Raw genomic sequence first — 16,870 nt, 5'->3', positions numbered from 1 at the left:
AATCAAAAACTAATCCTTAACATTACTCATGATTCAAAAACATTCGGACTATTTTTCAAGAATATCCATTCCATCTCCAGAATTTAAAATTTTAAATTGGTCAGTACAATATTAATTTATAATAGAAATTATTTTTTTCAATATTATAACTTCTGGAGGGTGGGGAGAGACCCTCTTGTTGAAAGATTTAAAGTCGTTTTTCAAACAAAGACTTTTTAGTCTTGAAGAAATCTGTTTAGTGAGTTTTTATGTTGTGAGAATGTGCAAAATATACTCTTTTTTTCTTTAAAAAGTGTGCTAAATAAAGAGATAATCCCTCTTGTTCCCTTAGGCTTACCACAGGATTGAAAATGGTGACATCTTGAAATTTAACCTACAAACTATTAGAATATTCCAGACAAAAGTTTACTCACTTTTTTTTGTTATATCAACAAACATTACTTGGAGTTCCTACTGTATCCAGGTAATTAGGTCAGACATGAGCAGTACAAAAAAGTAATCAATCTAGACCTTCTTCTACAAGACATTATGGGATCTTTTGATCATGAGTCCATTAGAGACAGACAATATATAGATTGGAGGAGCTGGAAGGACTTCCTAGATACTAGCATCCCAATCTCATCATGTACTTTTCTTCGCCTTTAAGTTCTTGAAGCTATAATATAAGGTTATAATACAATAGGAGTTCAACAAATGTTAACTGTCTTGTAATTTTAGTTGTCACTCGACGTGCCAATAAAAAACAAAACAAAAACAAACAAACAAACAAAACGCACATGGCTTGTTTTTTTACAATATTCCTGAACAAGTTTGCAGTCGCTGCTGCTGTTGTTTTAACCTGTTTTCTGGATTTTTGTAGTATTCCAAAATCTTTATATTAATTCCAAATTGTAAAACAATTTTCAGTTCATTAAAAATGGCAGGCTTGTTATTCCACTCTGTGCTGTGAAAGGGTCTGAAACCTAGGTCACCTATTCAGTCTTTAGATCATGCATCTCTCATTTCATACATTCACCTGCTGAACAAGCCCGATCCCATCTGATCTCGGAAGCTAAGCAGGGTCAGGCCTGGTTAGTACTTGGATGGGAGACCACCTAGGAAGACCAGGTGCTGTAGGCATAAAAATTAAAAAAAAATAAGGGATTGTAAACTGACAAGGTCTTTGCAATCTATGAGGTCAACCAAGGGTTGCCTCGCTTAAAAAATAAACAAACAAACATACATTCACCTGCAAGTTAGTTAAGAAAGACCAGCTATGATGCAGGTACCCCCATGGCATGAACATCATTAAGAATGAAGGGATTATAAATTCATTGATTTTGCAGCTGCAAGGAAACTTCAAGATCATCCAAAAATCTAATCGCACATAAGAGAAAGTCAAAGGAGAAAGGAACTTTATTTTACTCATTTACAGTATTTAAAGTATAGTAAAATAATAATACATAGCAGAAACTTTGTGCCTAGTATTGTGTTAAGCATTTTGTACACATTATCTCATTCTTACTGTAAAATCTGAGATAGTATTAATTTCTGTGTTTTTGCAGATGAGAAAACTGAGATTTAGAAGGTAAGTAACATGCCAGTAAAGAGTAGAACCATGATGCAAATCTGACTCCAAAGCTTAAATTTCCTTCCCCACTCATTATTACTATTGCATATGATTTTCTACTAGGCACAAATAAGTGGTATTAATTATGGTATTAAAATTTCCTGATTGATGGGCTCAATAAATGCAGAAAGAAGAGGGAGAGAGGGAGGGAGGGAGAGAAGATAGAAGGAAACCCCAGCTCAAACTTTTGAGTACTTTAATGTCCACGATTTCTAATTTTCATCCTTTGCTTTCAATCCAATATTACAATTTGTAAAAAGAGGTTTTGCCAAATTATTATTCAATAACTCTTAATTAGTAAGCTCAAAAGATTAAGTAAACTGTATCAGGTCAATAGGATAAAAGTTATTATGTAATATAAAAACCTTCTTAATATTGATCTAAAAGTATTAACACTGATATCTCAACAGGCACTGGAAAAATCACATTAAAACCTCTGCAGTTATATAAACATTACAAACTTTAAAATTCAATAATCTAAATGTACTTTGCAAATCAAATACATTATCTTCTTTACAATGGATAAAAATTACATTTTTTACATAAATTTATTAACTAAAGGTATTTTTTTAAAAACTCATTGGCTTAAATATTTAAGAACTTATTTCTGTGCATAGACAAATACATTTTTTATTTTTGTTTGTTAGCTAGTTTATATTGAAAATCATATTTTGTTTTCTTTATGTTTACTCTAATATATGTATGAAGTATGTGTAATAACAATCTTTAAAAATAAACAAAATATACAGATTCTAGTAATTTTTTATAATACAAGCTATGTAGCATATTATATATGATGAGTAGTTTGTAATAAATAATAATCGGTTTTTCTCACCCTCAGATATTCTTTATGAAGCATTTATATTGTCTAATTGGTTTTGAATTCATGATTATTGTTATTATGTTTAAGTAAACTACTACTTTTAAATGCATTATTATTACCATTATTTAACAATTAATTCTATACCCTGACTTAAGGACCTACTATGTACATAACTCTGAACCAGGCACTACAGCATAGTCAAATACAGGAATCAAAATTGTTTCTTTTTTCTTTCAGAGGTTTATTTGCTGGTTATTAGAGTTTTAAATATTTTAAGTTTATATTATTTTAAGGAGAGAATGACAAAACCAGCAACTGATCCTCTCATTTATTTCAGTTCGGGCTTTATCTTAAGCCAGACTTTTCACAAAGTTTTCTTATTGAATACACTTAATTTATTTGGTCTCATAGACTTAGTTTAGAATGCTTCTGTTTGAACTAAGATAACTTTGGAACATCTGATCCATGCCACTATAAATTCAAAAAGCATTTTATAAAATCTGACCAATAGTCCTGCTTAATTTCTAGCTTCATCAATATTTTGCTCAGATATTCTCCACACAAATTTTTACATTCTTGTGAAAGCAAGACAAATATTTTTCCTTTAAATAACTTCTTAGGTGACACCTTTTAACAGTAGTAGAGAAACCTTAGCTCTAATGTAGTAGTTAAAAGATGGGTAAACTTACATCAATTATACTCAGTTCAGAGAACTACTTGAAGAAAACAAACATGCCTACAAGTTACGGAATTGAGATTTCTTCACCTGAAAAAAGAAGAATACTGGACTGGGGAAGAGGGCCAATGACTAATTATCTTCAGGAATATGTACGATTTTAAGAAAGAATCCATATGCATTCTTATTTTCAAGTAAGAATAAAGAGCAAATAGACTGAAATTTCAAGAGGAAATTTAATTAGAAGCAAGATATAATGTCTTGAGTATAGGATAATGAAATACAGATTAATAAAAATGTATTTTGAAAACTTTATTACTTAAGGCCTGATCCATCTAGGAGCAGAGAAGTAAACTAGACAAACTGAATTCAACAACACAATTATTTAAAATACGGATTATCTGCCAATAAGTTTCCCTCCTAATAGGATCGCAAGGAAAATATTTTTATTTTATATTAATGATATCTGCAGTTTTTTTCCTCTCATAGTACATGCATTACTATTACTGAAAATCTGACTGAGCTGTTATTCATGTGTGGCTAAGCATATAAAGTTTGACCATAAATGTTTACTTTCCTGTTTGTCATATAAGTGGAGGCTCTTTTAATGTGGATGTGTTTAGCCTATCAGCAATTCTAGACTGTTGATAAAATCCCCATGCTAAAAGGTCTCTGTGGTTAAAAAGTCTTCCTCTAAAAGTCTTCCATTATTTTTGTATCACATGATTCCAAAGATGGCCTAAGCTGGTAGTGATGTTATAGAGCAGGGATTCTCCAAATTTTCCACCAGTAAACTCTTGTATCAGTCGATGTTCAACTTAGAAAACAGAAACCACTCCAGGTCCTTCAAATATCAGAATTTTAAAACAAGGGGTGGATTACAAACTAATTGGAAGTCCTGTGCGAGTGAGAAGAATATAAGAGGGAACGAGAGGAGTACAAGGCATAAGAAGGTTTTTTCCTAAAGATTAGGAAACTGCTACCATCTCTAGGATGATGGCCATGAGCCCACACTCACTGCTGAGTTATCTGGAGGCAGGACCTTTTCCATGCTGCTGTTGGCATCACCTTATTGCCACAGGGTAAGAGACCAAGAATTTGAACTCCCCTGGAGGTTGCTGAAATTCCTGCAGTTGCAGCTGAAGCCATAATCATTTGCAATTATTTCATAGTCACCAGCCACTGCCACTGATGAAAACTGATGCAAAAGAAAAATAGCTTTTCCCTTCCCCTATCTTCAGTGAGGAAGTACAGCCCATTGGCAAAAACCTAATAGCAAGCTAATTAAGGAACTGGGAACATAGACTTTGCAGACTTCCAACCTCAGCAATACAAAGAACAATATAAAATGGTGAGTGTGGAACTAAGTGTTTGCTAATGCTTAGCACAATGCCAGTTACTTACCTGTGCCCTAGGGATATTTATCAAATAAACGATTGGTGGGAGGGAGGAATTTTCAGGCATAAATAGAATACATTGTAATCTTTTTATCCCTGTCATATTTTTCTATTTTCCCCAAATATTTTGATTTTGCTATCATAAGAGATACCTATACAATCAGATAATTAAAATGAAGATAAAATGATAATATCCACTTAATAAGGGAATCAAGAGGATGATTTTAGCAGAAAGCTGAATTATAGTTAATCAAGACTTTAGATTATTTATTGACACCAAAGTAGGTTTGCCAGGTAAAATATAGACTACCCAGTTAAATTTGAATGTTATATGGTACATCTTTACATTTAAAAAATCAATTGTTTATCTGTATCTATATTTTTATCTGCTACATTTGACAATCCTATTGCAAATGATACTATTTTTTTTAAATTCTATTTCTTTAATTCTATTTCATCTCATCATGAGAGAGTATGCAGAACATACAGCAGAACTTTTTATTACCAAACAGTTCTATATTACTAAATTAAATTTTCTTATTTGACTCTTTTCAGAGAAAAATAACACATTTAGTAGCATGTTATATTTTATAAATAATTTCATATATATTCTCATTTAAAACATGTTACAATTTTATGAGATCATCCTAACTATTCTGTTTCATTTTTTATAAAAATAATGTTTCAAAAGTTTAAGTAATTTGTTCAAAGTCAGAGGATTAGCATTTATTTGCCCCTTGAAGCCCTTTCCCTAACTTCCAAGAACTTTCTGCAGCCCAATGTTTAAAAAAAAAGAAAGATTATAAACATGAAAGTTAAGCCTACGAGAAAAAGAAATCTTAAGAGGCTGAACTGAACATTAAAGGAAATAAAATAAATTCTACCTGCTTTGCCTTGTGGTAGGTTTTATTGGTTGATCACTTGCATACTTTCAAGACTAGGTCTTTTTCAGAGCCAACAGGCATTGCTTTTAATGTTCTTAATGTTAAGGACACAAAGGTAAATAAGACATTGAATATGAAATTGTGAACGTACATTCTAAAGCGAAGATAATGCTTATTGATAGAAAGTTGAATTACTCAACCCTTCTACTACACGTTGCTAAAGAAACATAAACTGGACAATGTTGAATAAAATTGCATTGAAACTCCATGAGGAATCCTGTCTGTGTGATTTTATTCATCATCTCAATATTCCTATAGGTATAGAGTTTAAGACATTGTTTATGTTTATATATGTAATAATTATATACACATATATAATCCTTAATTACTCAAATATTTCAGAAACAAGATTAATACCCACTCTACAGATCAACTGTGTAATGATGGGTTTTTGTACATGTAATTATTAGTTTGGACAGTGAAATTTCACCCATGATTATGTCAGAACACTTTTATGATGAATCTCTACTGTATTTAAGGTACTGATATTCAGAATCAGAGCTCTCACAGGGACCTCCAGAGGTCATCTCCTCTATTCTACTGGCCTCAGGCAAAGCTCCTTCCAATAAGACAAGATAGAGTTCTTTTCCCATTCTTAAGAATGACCACATAGCAATTTGGTTTACCTCCTCAAGAGTAATTCTCATTTCAATACAGATTATTTTGAAAATTCAGATTTCTTTTTAAAATATAAAAGCTTTAACCACTTGCAATGATTTAAAAGAAACTACATTTGTAGGCTTGCACTACCACTTCAGACTCATGCTCAACCAAAATCTATTCTAAAACAAAAGATCATGGCCACATTTATTTGTTAAAGGTTTTCTATTGCAGTTCAATAAAGGTTATTCATTCCAGGTAAGCTTTCTTTGGATTAAACAAACATTTCTTCCTTTGATAACCTTCCTTTTATATAATCATCTTTTGTTCACCCAAGTTTATCAGGATAAAAGATTAATTTAAAATTTCATAAAGTATTTACATATTGGTCACATCTTATTCAGTTAAATCAGTTTTTTGTTTTTGTTTGTTTTTGTTTTGGTGGTGTTGGCTCATTTCCTAGGTCGATTGCATCTGATCTGTGGGTAAACACAGAGGAGTTGCCCCTCTTCCCAGGCTTTATAATGAGAATATTCTGTCTGATCAGGTGCATGCACCCTGCTGTCATTTGCAGCCTGACCTATAGGTCAGGGGTGATGTGAGCTGGCTCAGGGATGCATACAAATCACATCCTCTTGTCTGTCTGTTTTGTTGACTGGTTCTCCTCAGGGTCGTGGTTATCTTAAGTAGCAGCCTGAAGGATAAAGTGTGCCCTGTCTGAGCTGTAAAACTTTGACTGTGGACCAATTGTATCTGACATACAGCAGCATGAGGTTTGGTTTAGCCTTTGGATTCAGAACAAATCACTGGCTATCAGTGGCTGATAGTGACATGCAGTTTACCGAATCTCTCCTTCTTTCTGACAGCTCTACATAGAGGAGAAATGGATTGTTTTTAAGATGGGGAGTTAGTGTTTCAAAATATAAAATATATTCTGCATGTAATTTTTTGCATGAAAACAAAATTAATAAATTACATTTTTTAAAAAATAAGTATTTTATTTCCAGACTTTCCGGTTTCAACATACAACACATAGGCTACAAAAGGGCACATTTATGATAGAATTCAGTAGGAATCTAGGAGCATATGAGGTTTTTATGTGTTTTCAATGAGATTTTGCTGTATTGACTTATGTATATGAAAGTTATAACTTTTGCTGCTTTCACTTATTTAATCACTTAATGCATCTAATAAGAGTTAAGTTTAATGCCTTTAATCACTGAATGTACCTAATAAGAGGCAAGTATAATATCTTCTCAGAGTTCCATTTAGCACCAAAATTTGTTAATATTGGATCAAATAGAGTTTATCTCTTGTCTGCTCTAATAGTTATGAAATGTTTACATATTTCAATTTTAAGAAATCTGAAAAAAAAAAGAAATTTGAGTCTTCCTCTCTCTCTTATGTAAAGACATCATAGCAGTTGCTTTGAGAGAAAAGTAAATAAGTGATGTCATTAGTGTTCTCAAAAAGCTTACAATCTAACAAGAGAGATGAAACATAAACCAAAGCAGACTGTCGTGAGTACTATAAAAAATAAAAATTTATGGGAGTTAAGAGAGAGAGTATTTACTTCCAACTGGACTTTGTGGAAATGGTAAGACTTCCAAAGATGAAAATGAGGGATGAGCAAGAAAGAACATTCCAGGAAGGAACAAGGTAAGCCCTTAGGAATGTAGCTTAGAGCCACGAGTAGGTGAGGAGATGAAGGTGGGGTGAGAACACTGTGCTCCAAGAAAAATGAAGTGCCAATAATCAGAAAGTATGGGTTGTAGGCAGGAGAAATCTGAGGTTAGGAGACCAAGAAAGGGACACTTGCAAAATATTGAATAGAAATTAAGGTCACTGCATCTATAATAGAGATGAGAGAATGATTTCCAAGAAGAATTTCAGAGATGAAGTGAATGTGATTCTTGTTTGGAAAGGGGAAGTAAACTTTCCTTGTAATATACTCCCTTGCATGCATGTAGACACATAGGATCTTTGGTGTCTTTCCAGCACTTCGACAGTTTACTGAGCAAAGATCTATTGTAGGATTTATGACACTGTTAACTTTTCCATCACACCTTCTAAACTGAGCTCTTTCATAGACCCACTTAGCCTCATTTGTCTTTATCTACAGAATGGTATATGCTTGATAAATGATTACTGTTTAAATGAATGGATAAGTACATCATTTCAATGTTTTGTTTCTGGGTCAATGGAGAATTATGACATCTTTGATGAAGATTTAAAAAATCACTTAGAAAGGAGAGCAGGTCTGTCAAGAGCTATGAATTTAGTTCTAGACCTTTCCTCTCATGTCATCATGAACCTTCAAAAGAGCTTTCTGAATCAAGTTTTTGATTATTTAAAAAGTGAATCATATATTAATAATATTTTAGTAACCCATTACTCTGAGATGTCCAGCTCAGTCTCCAGGTCCATTAGCATTGTAAGTTTTCTATTGATATTTACATATCATTGGTATTGAAATTACATTACAATACCAATGATATGTAAAGAGTGAGTTGAGATTAAAGCATGCATCTGAGCTTCTAAATATTTAGGCTTCAAAAGTAAACATGAAGAGAAAAACATTCAGCCTTAAAAGTTCTAGACTGAGCTCCTATGAATGTGAGCCAGATTAAAACAAGTCAGTTCCCAACCTTCCATGCCATTCAGTTTTCTGATGTTTATATTTTCAACAAACTGCTCCCAAACTGTTATGTGTGTATGTGTGTGTGCTACATGTCAGAATAAATTTTTATGAAAATATGAAGAATGCTTACAAAAGGAAATACTTGATACTTTGTATTCAGGACAGGTTCATTAAGTATGTTGTTAAGTCTAATTTGTATCTTTACAGTTTTATCAGTTTTGGTATCCAAGGTCTAGTAAATGAATTTACAAATTTATGTGAGTAATGCTAAGGCATGCTGTATTTTTTATGGTCTGCCATAACTGAGTTCACTCTACTGCCATATGTTGAGAGAGAGAGAGAGAGAGAGAGAGAGAGAGAGAGAAATTTTGTGTCAGAAGGTGAGCTGCAGGAATTAATTCATATAATTCATATGTGACCTTGTTTTCTGGCTTCCCAGTGGGGATTACAGGCAAAAGATAAGAGGAAAAGTTGAGATAACCTCCTTACAGGGTGACTATGGGCTGCTTGTCAGCACCTGCCCTCTTTGTCTTCAGGTTCTAGTAATTGTTCCCTTCTTTTGTCCCTTTGGGCTATGGGTGATAATGATGCCTTGTGTTTCTAGCCTTAAGGTAGGGCACTATCCCTTGTAAACACTCTCTCTTTACAAACTTTCTTTTCATTAAACTCTTCTCAACTTATCCCAATTTGACTATTCTATCTCATTCCTACCAGGACACTAATCGATGCAGTGGTCAGAAGAGATTGAATATAATGGTTTCAAGATCTTCTACAATTTTATTCATATTTACATTTCACTCATATTGAAAGTATTTTTGGCTTTAACCCATGAATGAAATTGTTAACAAAATAACCCTTTTTCGTTCATCTGTTAATTCTCTGGAAAGAAAAAGCATGAATACAAAATTATAGCAAAAGCAATAATGGACAATTAAATTATAAGATTGATTAAATACAATTCAATATCATACAGATTATGATTTATTTCCTTGTATTTATGGACATCTCTCTTTTGAAATACTCCAGACTGCAGTAGTCAATCCTCTTCTCTATTTCTTTCATTCCATTGTTACCTCAACCAGTCTCATGACTTTAAATATTATCTGAGCTCTTCTAGAGGGTGAGGAGTGGGCAGCAGAAAACCAGCATTCCATCAAAAACAACTATGAAAGACAAAAAAATTTCAGAAAGTAACTCTTTGAAGCCAGTAGAGAACTACTGAGGCAGCAAGAACTGAAGGAGCTAAAACTTAGAAAAGATAAGAACTTCCCATTTCATAAGTACCAATTTGTAATTCTTAAGCCCTTCATCTTTTTTACCCAACTCCCCAACCTCCCTCCCATTCAGCAATCACCAGCTTGTTCTCTGTATCTATGAGTCTGTTTCTGTTTTGTTTGTTCATTTATTTTGTTCTTTAGATTCCACACTTATGTGAAATCATATTTTATTTGTCTTTCCCCATCTGACTTACTTAACTTACCATAACACCCTCTAGGTCCATGTCATTGCAAATGATAAGATTTTTATTTTTCTTTGACTGAGCAATATTACATTGTATATATGTCCCATAATTTCTTTATTGAATCATCTATTGATGGGCATTTAGATTGCTTCCATATCTTGGCTAGAGATAAACTGAGCCTTACAAGGGCTATAAACCAGCCTGAACAGGCACCAGGCTATTAGCCTAGGCAAGGGTGGGGCTAATCCTCTCTAGAAGAATATAACATCATCGGCAGCCTCTGCAATGTGGTTTTTTTTTTTCAATTCGTAATATCTAGCATCCAATCGAAACTTACTAAAAATGTCAAAATAAAATGCCACCTCATTTTAAAAGAGAGAGAAATAAAAGAGCCAAAAGAAACTTTATAGGATCTAGATATTAGAGTTAGGTGAAAAAAAATTTTTAATACCTAAAAACGATCTATACTGATTATCCTTAAATTTGTTTGTATCGCCGGCCTCCATATCTTCCCTGGACTTCAGACTTATATATAGAACTATCTATGTCACATCTTCAGTTAATTGGCTAATATGCACTTGAAACCTAACATGTACAAAATAAAATTATTTGTCCTGTGACTCAAAACTTATTTCTTCCAAAGTCATTTTCATTTTGGTAAGTAACAGCTCCATGCTTCAAATGTCAAGCCAAAAACTTTGAAGTCATTTGTATGTTTTTATTTTTAAATTTTTTTTTGTTGAATTTATTGGGATGACATTGGCTAACAAAACTTTATAGGTTTCAAGTGTACAATTTAATAATACGTCATCTGCATATTGCATTGTGTTCACTACCCAAAGTCAAATTTTCTTCCATCCACAAGAAGACATACAAACAGCCAATAGACATATAAAAAGATGCTCAACTTCACTAGCTATTAGGGAAATGCAAATCAAAGCCACAATGAGATACCACTTCACACCTGTAAGAATGGCTTTTATCAACAAGACAAGTAATAACAAATGCTGGAGAGGTTGCAATGGAAAAAGGAACCCTCATACACTGCTGGTGAGAATAATGTCATTTTTAAATCTCCTCTTTCTCTCATACCCCACATCAAATACATCAAAAAATTCTATTTGCTTTCTTTCAGAATATACATACAATCTCACCATGTTTTGCTAACTTAAATGCTATTCCTTAGTCTGATCTACAATCTCTTGCCTGTATAAGTGCAATAACCCCATTCTCATCTTTTGTATCTTCCCTTGACCTCTATGGACTATTCTCAATGCAGAAACTAGAATAGCCCACTTGATACAGAAGTCAGATTATATAATTCCACTGCTCAGAAACCTCTAATGATTTCCTGTATAAATTAAGAGGAGCCCCATTAAACTGAGGTAATAAACACCTTCAAATCTCAGTGCCTTAAAACAACAAAGGCTTGTTTCATATTCAGATTAGCTACCTACTCTAGGTAAAATAAACATGCTACTTGATATCATTTCATCTCAGACACACCAGAACTCTGGTTATTGTAAGAGCCACCAAATATAATGTTGTCAGTTGCAGTTCAGAGGAAAAGAAAAGAAGGTAAGGCACACATCAGTTTTCCAGAGTAACATGACCAAAGCCAGTCATATGACGATCCATAGCCTATATGGCTTACACTTTCTACATTACCTTCTTCCTGTGCCACTTTAGCTGTTTCATGTTTTCTTATTACTCTTCCCCTTGCTCAGACATCTCCAGCCATCATAGTTTTTTTTTATTGTTCCTCAAACATACCACACAGTTTCCTGACTTAGAACTTGGTATACCTTTGACATCGAAACTGTCTCCTCTTAGCAATTACTTTACTAAATACTTTAGGTCTTTGTTTAAAGTTGCCTTCTCACAAGACCTTCCCATACCATTCTATTTTTAATTTCAACTCTTAATATCTACCCCATCACTCTCTATTCCCTTCTTATTCCTCATTTTTCTCTAAAGGACCTATCATCATGAAATACTATATATTTTACTTTATTATCTGTCTCCCTTCACTAGAATATAAGCTTCATGAGAGCAGGATTTATTTTCAGCTAACTTATCCCTAGTACCTCCAAGAATGCCTAACACATAATGGGTGCTAAATAAATATCTGTTGCATAAATATAATGCCTGTCTTATTTTTATAAGACTTTAAAAATATAGGAAATATTCTGATATATATCTTTTCATTTAATATTTACAATTACCTACAGAAGTACTAGCATGTGAATACATAAAAAACAATTGCCTTACTAAAATGCCAAAGGTGTAAGTTGGGCAAGTGTAGTCTGAAGTACCCACTGAGAATCACCAAGTTTACTATAATAAAAAAAATGGGCGAGAAGGATGGCTCAAATCATCAACCGAAATGTAAACATTTTACTGCCTGCACTTCTCTAATAAGAACTGATGTGGTGTGTCATCTGTAATTTAATCACCAGCATTACATCTTGATAGCAAATGAGGATCACTAGACTATTCCCCATAAAGTTACATTACCACACATACAAAATATACTGAATTTGTGTAGTATTTCAGGTGTGACATAAGATGATAAATGGAAAGAATTCAAACTTCAAGTAGCACTCTTATAGCTGATTTTATCATAACTCTAAATTTTAGTGCTTACTGCACTGTATCACTATCCAGTCCAACCTTGCCCTGAATATCTGGACACAGGAACAAATTAAGTCCTGAGTTTTATTTCTGGATTTAATATTATTTTATTTACTTTGTGTGTTGTTCTCATTGTACTGAGGAATTTTTATCAGGATTCATGGTATAATAACAGTGAAAATAATTGGTCTAAATAACATTGCTATCAGAGATCCAACACTTCTTTATAATTATAGATTGGAATACTTTAGTTTTTTAAATATCTCAAAAGAAGTTTGGGGATTTTTACTGATGAAGTTAACAAAGTTTGCATGTATATTGTGTGTAAAGGCTTTTTGTTGATTTCTTTGACTCCCTGTATACAACAGAGTAACAGAATTCATCTTAATGCAGAACACAGAAGCTGTATGAAAAATGAGCATCACATACACACACACACACACACACACACACACACACACACACACACACACACCTATAGATATTTACCAGGCTACTATAACTACTATAATCTTCTGAGGAGTTAATGATTTGTTTCATTGTTCTACTATTACACAAGGTTATGTATTTCAGCTATATAAAACTAGACTGCAATATATATATGACATTAAACAGTTGGTAAAATTGAGGTCAGTGGTTTATAGTCTATATAAGCCACAACTTTGAATGCAAATGAATAAATAAAAAATTAAGCAAAAATATTCTGTATTGAATCAAGTGGAAAATTAAATGATTATAAAAAGATACTGCACAATGGGGGTTCTTTATGGTTCTTTAATATCTGGAATTTTGCTGCTCTGGTAAGGGCTATGTGAGCATCAGGACCATGGACAGCATCTTGGGTTTCCATGTGACTACATGTCTCTATAATAGGAATTAATTAATCGTAGATTCTTAAAAATGCATTATAAGCGATGCCATTTGATGTTTGTTCCATTTCTAATAAGTTAAAAATCAGTTATTAAAAGCTTTCACAAATTTGCGTAAGACCTTAGAGTACCAAGATATAGGTTTCTTTCTTGAAGGGATGTCAAACACTTTACATGTTCCCATATATAACAATAATCAAATAACCACTCTTAGAGAAAGATTATTTGACTTACAACAAAAGGAAAATCTTAATGATCAGTTGTTTGCTAATTTGTTTTTTGAGGAGAGGAGGGATGAAGAAAAGTGGTCATATATCACTTCCACTGCTTCTTTCACGTCACTTTATTATAGCAACGCAAACAAGATTTTAAATATAAAATGATCTCAGCTCACTTCTCAAATTGTCTATTATACTTTTTCTTACATTGATCATATGATGCAGTTTTCTGATTTTGGTTTAAATAATTTTCTAAAAGTGAACTTTTTCTGAACTTACAGAATCATGTATTCTAATCACAAGTCTCAGGTAGGGAAGCCGATGTTTGATAATCCTCACTGCAGAGCTGCTGGTGTTTGCTTGAGAGTATGTTAGCATTAATGTATTTGTCCTCACATTTAATTCGAAGCATCTTACACAGACACTATTAATAGTATTTTGCCAGCACTTTCAAACGACTTCTAATGTAATTTAAATCAATTCAATTTAACCGTCATTTATTGTACAAAGATCTGCACTTTGTGTGTTTTAGGTGATACAAAAGCATGGTCCCTATCCTAATGGATATTTTGGCCTATTGAAAAAAAAATGGATGTGGGAATCACTCACATTACATAAGGGAGGTTATAAAAAGTGTTATAATTGAGGCTCAGCACAGTTCTAGGGAAGCACAAAGGAGATGGATGGATTCTGATGGGGATTAAAAAAAGTTTAAAGGAATTGATTAAAGATTTGAAGGAAAATAGAATTTCGACAGCCACAGTTATTGAGGGTAGAGGAATGAGTTACAAGAAAAAGATTCCAAGTTTCAGATATGAAATGAAGGTGCAGAAACAGTGGTATATAGAATGTAGAGGAAACAGAAAATCTCCTTGTGTCAGGCACACAGGGTGGGAACATGACTATCCTGGAAGATGCACCTGGAGAGATAAGGTGGGTCAGCCAAGGGAAAGCTTTGAACACTCGACTAGAGTCTAAATTCTGTTCTTTAGGCAACACAATTATTGGTGTTTTTTGAAGAAGGTCATTTTGATAAAAATAAGCCTAGCAGTGCATGATGGATGAATTGGGGAGACAGACAAGAATTTTGATGTGCAAGTTGAAGGAGAAGTTGTGAAAGGTGCCTGTAATTTTGACTCTGATAGATTGAGAGGGCAGCACTGTAATTTTCAGATGTAAGAAATGCTGGAAGAGGAACACATATAAATGGCAAGATGGTGACTTCAGTTTCAGACTTTGTGAGCTTCAACTTGCAGCCTAACATCTCTGCAAAAATAACTAGTAATCATTATAAAATAATCGTCTCCAGGGAGAAATAATTAATCACAAATATTTTTAGATAAATATGGGTTTCCTAAGAGAAAAAAAAAGTTTCCACCTTTCTAGAACTGAGCAATAAAAAATAATTATTTGTAGAAGGTACTTTGGTAGAGACATTTTTTAAAAACTACTTTTTTTGTTTAAGAAAAATGATGCAAGTTAGATTGTAAAATTTCAGAAAATTTATATTAAAAAGTAGACCAAAAATTGCACTTTATTCCATAGCTCAGAGACAATGACCTTTCGGGTTTAAGTATTTGATTAAGATTTTGTCCATGACAAAATATTCACATGTGCACATGTATATTCATTTAAAAAAAAATAGTATTATAGAATTTTGTAATCTGCTTTATTCACTTAATATACTATGCATTTTTCTTGATATTAAATAATCTATAGCTTTATTTTTTTTAAATAATAGACATTTTTATGGAAGTTTTCAATTTATGGAAAAGTTAGGCACAAAGGACAAAATATTCCCATATACTGCCAATTCTCCCATACACACCATTTCCTCAATTATTATCTTGCATTAATCTGGTACAGTTATTATAATTGATGGCTCAATATTGATATATTATTATTAATTAAAGTCTATAGTTTACATTAGAGTTCGCTCTTTGTATTTTACAGTTCTATGAATTTTAACAATGGCATAGTGTTATGTATCCACCATTATAGTATCATAGAGAAGTTTCACTTCCCTAAAACTCCTCTATGCTTCACCTAACCATCCTTCTTTTCTCTCCCATTGATCTTTTTACTGTATCTATAGTTTTGCCTATTCCAGAATGTCATGTAGTTAGAAGCATGTAGCTTTTTAGACTGGATTCTTTCACTTAGCAATACACATTTAAATTTCCTTCATGTCTTCTTATGACTTGAGAGCTTATTTTCTTTCATCACTGAATAATAACTCATTGTAATAATGTACCACTTTTTATTTATCCATTCACCTTTTGAAAGACATCTTGGTTAATTCCAAATTTTGGCAATTATGAATAAAGCCACTATGAACATTTATGTACAGGTTGTTGTATGAACAAAAGTTTTCGACTCATTGGGGTAAATGCCTAGAAGCATGATTGTGCTGGATCATATAATAAGACTATGTGTAACTTTGTAAGAAACCGTCAAGCTGTCTTCCAAAGTAGCTGTACCATTTTGCAGTCCTACCAACAGTATGAGAGTTCCTGTTGCTCCGCATCCTTGTCAGCACTTGGGGATGTCAGCGTTTTGGGATTTTAGCCATCCTAATAGTGGCTACGTGATAGTTTTTTGGTTGAACAGACATAGCATGAATAAGGTCCTGGAACATAATAGATGTCCAATAAACATTAAGTGTGCCCCCCTTGGTTCCTTCCTTCTTAATTGTAGCTTATTGCTATCTTAAAACATCATCTCAATAACATGTCTTTTTTTAAAAAACTTATTCAGCTTCTCATTAAAAATTTATACCCTTTAACTAACATCTCCTCAACTACCCTAACCCCAGTCCCTGGTAACCATCATCCTACTCTCTGTTACTATGAGTTTAGTTTTATTAGATTCCACATATAATTGATATCACATAGTATTTACCTTTCTCTGTCTGACTTGTCTCATTTAGCATAACATCCTCAGAGTCCATCCATGTTGTTACAAATGGCAGGATTTCCTTCTTTCTTATGGCTGAAT

General features: G+C 33.0%; 1 pseudogene; it reads left to right on the top strand.

The window, feature by feature from the left end:
- The first annotated feature begins 1,003 nt into the window (after positions 1-1,003).
- On the top strand, positions 1,004-1,119 carry LOC120595209 (uncharacterized; annotated as a pseudogene).
- The last annotated feature ends 15,751 nt before the right edge of the window (positions 1,120-16,870 follow it).

Source organism: Pteropus medius, unplaced genomic scaffold, assembly GCF_902729225.1.
Source record: "Pteropus medius unplaced genomic scaffold, Ma_sr-lr_union100, whole genome shotgun sequence".
NCBI lineage: Eukaryota > Metazoa > Chordata > Mammalia > Chiroptera > Pteropodidae > Pteropus > Pteropus medius.
The sequence above is the reverse complement of the archived record's forward strand: the minus strand, read 5'-3'. Positions and strand labels throughout refer to the sequence as shown.